The sequence below is a fragment of the Sphaeramia orbicularis genome, unplaced genomic scaffold (assembly GCF_902148855.1).
Source record: "Sphaeramia orbicularis unplaced genomic scaffold, fSphaOr1.1, whole genome shotgun sequence".
Classification (NCBI taxonomy): Eukaryota; Metazoa; Chordata; class Actinopteri; order Kurtiformes; family Apogonidae; genus Sphaeramia; species Sphaeramia orbicularis.
Window position 1 is genome coordinate 35169 of NW_021941625.1, and position 6000 is coordinate 41168.

Here is a 6000-nt window from a genome sequence, read left to right on the forward strand (position 1 = left end):
CAGCTACATAGGGGTGAAGGCAGGGTACACCCTATTATCATTTATTTGTAATATTATCATTCATTTGTGATATTATCATTTATTTGTAATATTATCATTTATTTGTAATATTATCATTTATTTGTGATATTATCATTTATTTGTAATATTATCATTTATTTGTGATATTATCATTTATTTGTAATATTATCATTCATTTGTGATATTATCATTTATTTGTAATATTATCATTCATTTGTGATATTATCATTTATTTGTAATTTTATCATTTATTTGTGATATTATCATTTATTTGTAATATTATCACTTATTTGTGATATTATCATTTATTTGTAATATCATCATTCATTTGTGATATTATCATTTATTTGTGATATTATCATTTATTTGTAATATTGTCATTTATTTGTGATATTATCATTTATTTGTAATTTATCATTTATTTGTGATATTATCATTTATTTGTAATTTTATCATTTATTTGTGATATTATCATTTATTTGTGATATTATCATTTATTTGTAATATTATCATTTATTTGTGATATTATCATTTATTTGTAATATTATCATTTATTTGTGATATTATCATTTATTTGTAATATTATCATTTATTTTTAATATTATCATTTATTTGTGATATTATCATTTATTTGTAATATTATCATTTATTTGTAATATTATCATTTATTTGTGATATTATCATTTATTTGTGATATTATCATTTATTTGTGATATTATCATTTATTTGTAATATTATCATTTATTTGTAATATTATAATTTATTTGTGATATTATCATTTATTTGTAATATTATCATTCATTTGTAATATTATCATTCATTTGTGATATTATCATTTATTTGTAATATTATCATTCATTTGTAATATTATCATTCATTTGTAATATTATCATTTATTTGTAATTTTATCATTTATTTGTGATATTATCATTTATTTGTAATATTATCATTTATTTGTGATATTATCATTTATTTGTGATATTAGAGCGACACAAAGTCCAGAAATGATTGACAGAACTGTCATTTGTTGCTGATCTCCATCATTGTAGTCCAGACAAACCAGGGAAGCCCAGTGGGTTCTACCCTCAGACAGACCAGACCAGACCAGGTCCACAGGACTGGCTCTATGGTCCTGGGTGAATGGAACTGAACCCAGGGTTTGAGTTGGTGCAAAATAATAGAAAAGATCATTATTAAGATAATAATTTCAAAAGAAATTCAAAGTTTTCTCTTTGACATGAAATGGAATGAGTAAAAGACAGATGTGTGATGAACTGTATCAGACAGCTGATGTTTGTGCAGGAGTACGAATATGAAACATGAGAATGAAATAGAAGAGATTGTATGTAGTTCTTTATCCTCTGGTACTCCGTCCACCAGGCTCTTACTGAACACCAGGTGTGTCTTTTTCACACACTTGTGGAATAATGTCAAAAAAATTTTTCATCCAGTTTGTTTTTAATTCTTTTACACTTTTCTCTATTTCATCAACTTGAGCCGTAAATAAAAATACCAAATACTCAATAACGGTCACATTTTTTAACCCTTTAAATGCTGTGTTTGTAATGGAAACAAACCCTTTTTTTAAGCAAAAAACACAAAAAATGTATGTTTTTTCAATCTACTCCATATAAAGTGGATCACATATTATTAGATGTTTTCCTCCTGGCATATGTCAGTGATTAACTCCAACACTGGTTCATTTGCATTATTATTATTTTTGGTGCTAGGTCAAATGTCCAAAAATACTAGCATCTGTCACCAAGTGTGCGTAAAATGCACACCTATAAATCCAACTATTAAATATTATATATGGATTTATTTCTCTGCTGTAATTAGATTTTATTTTGGTAAATCCAGCTCAGTCCTAATCACACAGATCAGATGTTAGAAACTGTGCGTTTTATGCACACTGGGCAGACAGATGCTAGTCTGGTCATTGTCTTTTGTTTACAATGTGCACATGTGAGCTGGTGGACAGAATTTAAAGATCATCAACAACTGCTGAATTCTAACCTGATTTAAACTGTGAAAAATAATATGAAGGTTTTTAACACAAAGTGCAAAGTGTGCGTAAAAGGCACACCTGGAAACCAGAGGGTTAAAGTCATTTCATTTTCCAAATGTAATGGAACTTCCAAACATCCTGTTCTTGTTTTGTCTGTTCCTCCATAAACTCATGAACAGCTGAAGGTTCTACTGATAATGGACCCAACAGGCTCAGATCCACATGGACAGGAGAAAGGAGGCAGGCTTACCTTCACTGTGGACCCAGGTGGTCTGTGACGGAGGACCCAGGTGGTCTGTGACGGAGGACCCAGGTGGTCTGTGACGGAGGACCCAGGTGGTCTGTGACGGAGGACCCAGGTGGTCTGTGACGGAGGACCCAGGTGGTCTGTGACGGAGGACCCAGGTGGTCTGTGACGGAGGACCCAGCTGGTCTGTGACGGAGGACCCAGGTGGTCTGTGACGGAGGACCCAGGTGGTCTGTGACGGAGGACCCAGCTGGTCTGTGACGGAGGACCCAGGTGGTCTGTGACGGAGGACCCAGCTGGTCTGTGACGGAGGACCCAGGTGGTCTGTGACGGAGGACCCAGGTGGTCTGTGACGGTGGACCCAGGTGGTCTGTGATGGAGGACCCAGGTGGTCTGTGACGGAGGACCCAGGTGGTCTGTGACGGAGGACCCAGGTGGTCTGTGACGGAGGACCCAGCTGGTCTGTGACGGAGGACCCAGGTGGTCTGTGACGGTGGACCCAGGTGGTCTGTGATGGAGGACCCAGGTGGTCTGTGACGGAGGACCCAGGTGGTCTGTGACGGAGGACCCAGGTGGTCTGTGACGGTGGACCCAGGTGGTCTGTGATGGAGGACCCAGGTGGTCTGTGACGGAGGACCCAGGTGGTCTGTGACGGTGGACCCAGGTGGTCTGTGATGGAGGACCCAGGTGGTCTGTGATGGAGGACCAGGTGGTCTGTGACGGAGGACCCAGGTGGTCTGTGACGGAGGACCCAGGTGGTCTGTGACGGAGGACCCAGGTGGTCTGTGACGGAGGACCCAGGTGGTCTGTGACGGAGGACCCAGGTGGTCTGTGACGGAGGACCCAGCTGGTCTGTGACAGAGGACCCAGGTGGTCTGTGACGGAGGACCCCGGTGGTCTGTGACGGAGGACCCAGGTGGTCTGTGACGGAGGACCCAGCTGGTCTGTGACAGAGGACCCAGGTGGTCTGTGACGGAGGACCCAGCTGGTCTGTGACAGAGGACCCAGGTGGTCTGTGACGGAGGACCCAGGTGGTCTGTGACGGTGGACCCAGGTGGTCTGTGATGGAGGACCCAGGTGGTCTGTGACGGAGGACCCAGGTGGTCTGTGACGGAGGACCCAGGTGGTCTGTGACGGAGGACCCAGGTGGTCTGTGACGGAGGACCCAGCTGGTCTGTGACGGAGGACCCAGCTGGTCTGTGACGGAGGACCCAGGTGGTCTGTGACGGAGGACCCAGGTGGTCTGTGACGGTGGACCCAGGTGGTCTGTGATGGAGGACCCAGGTGGTCTGTGACGGAGGACCCAGGTGGTCTGTGACGGAGGACCCAGGTGGTCTGTGACGGAGGACCCAGGTGGTCTGTGACGGAGGACCCAGGTGGTCTGTGACGGTGGACCCAGGTGGTCTGTGATGGAGGACCCAGGTGGTCTGTGACGGAGGACCCAGGTGGTCTGTGACGGAGGACCCAGGTGGTCTGTGATGGAGGACCCAGGTGGTCTGTGACGGAGGACCCAGGTGGTCTGTGACGGAGGACCCAGGTGGTCTGTGACGGAGGACCCAGGTGGTCTGTGACGGAGGACCCAGGTGGTCTGTGACGGAGGACCCAGGTGGTCTGTGACGGAGGACCCCGGTGGTCTGTGACGGAGGACCCAGGTGGTCTGTGACGGAGGACCCAGGTGGTCTGTGACAGAGGACCCAGGTGGTCTGTGACGGAGGACCCAGCTGGTCTGTGACAGAGGACCCAGGTGGTCTGTGACGGAGGACCCAGGTGGTCTGTGACGGAGGACCCAGGTGGTCTGTGATGGAGGACCCAGGTGGTCTGTGACGGAGGACCCAGGTGGTCTGTGACGGAGGACCCAGGTGGTCTGTGACGGAGGACCCAGGTGGTCTGTGACGGAGGACCCAGGTGGTCTGTGACGGAGGACCCAGCTGGTCTGTGACGGAGGACCCAGCTGGTCTGTGACGGTGGACCCAGGTGGTCTGTGACGGAGGACCCAGGTGGTCTGTGACGGAGGACCCAGGTGGTCTGTGACGGAGGACCCAGGTGGTCTGTGACGGAGGACCCAGGTGGTCTGTGACGGAGGACCCAGGTGGTCTGTGACGGAGGACCCAGCTGGTCTGTGACAGAGGACCCAGGTGGTCTGTGACGGAGGACCCAGGTGGTCTGTGACAGAGGACCCAGCTGGTCTGTGACGTACAGTAGACAAACACTCAGGTTTAACCTGTTGGAGGGCGGGGCCTGTGGTCACATGGTCAGACATGAGTCTGTGTCTGCTGTTCGACTCTGCTCATAAACATGTTTACAGTTTATTTCTGACCTGGTCCTGGTTGAACCTGGTGGTCCAGATTGAAACCTGGGTCTGGATTCTACAGATTCTTAGTTAGAGTTTCTCCTCATGAACAAATTCTAAGAACATTCTTAGACTCAGGATGTTTTCTTCACACACACATTTCCTCACACACCCACTTCCTCACACACACCCACTTCCTCACACACACACTTCCTCACACATCCACTTCCTCACACTCACACTTCCTCACACACCCACTTCCTCACACACACCCACTTCCTCACACACCCACTTCCTCACACACACACTTCCTCACACATCCACTTCCTCACACACACACTTCCTCACACACCCACTTCCTCACACATCCACTTCCTCACACACCCCTTCCTCACACACCACACTTCCTCACACATCCACTTCCTCACACACACACTTCCTCACACACCCACTTCCTCACACACACACTTCCTCACACATCCACTTCCTCACACACATACTTCCTCACACACACACTTCCTCACACATCCACTTCCTCACACACCCACTTCCTCACACACACACTTCCTCACACACCCACTTCCTCACACACACACTTCCTCACACATCCACTTCCTCACACACCCACTTCCTCACACACCCACTTCCTCACACACACACTTCCTCACACATCCACTTCCTCACACACATACTTCCTCACACACACACTTCCTCACACATCCACTTCCTCACACACCCACTTCCTCACACACACACTTCCTCACACACCCACTTCCTCACACATCCACTTCCTCACACACCCACTTCCTCACACACCCACTTCCTCACACACACACTTCCTCACACATCCACTTCCTCACACACATACTTCCTCACACACCCACTTCCTCACACATCCACTTCCCTCACACACCCACTTCCTCACACACACTTCCTCACACACCCACTTCCTCACACATCCACTTCCTCACACACCCACTTCCTCACACACCCACTTCCTCACACACACACTTCCTCACACACATACTTCCTCACACACACACTTCCTCACACATCCACTTCCTCACACACCCACTTCCTCACACACACACTTCCTCACACACACACTTCCTCACACACACACTTCCTCACACATCCACTTCCTCAAAACACACCACGTCCTCACACACACACTTCCTCACACATCCACTTCCTCACAACACACCTTCCTCACCACACACTTCCTCAACACACACTTCCTCACACACACACTTCCTCACACACCCACTTCCTCACACACACACTTCCTCACACATCACACTTCCTCCACACATACTCCCTCACACACACACTTCCTCACACATCCACTTCCTCACACACCCACTTCCTCACACACTACTTCTCACACACCCACTTCCTCACACACACACTTCCTCACACACCCACTTCCTCACA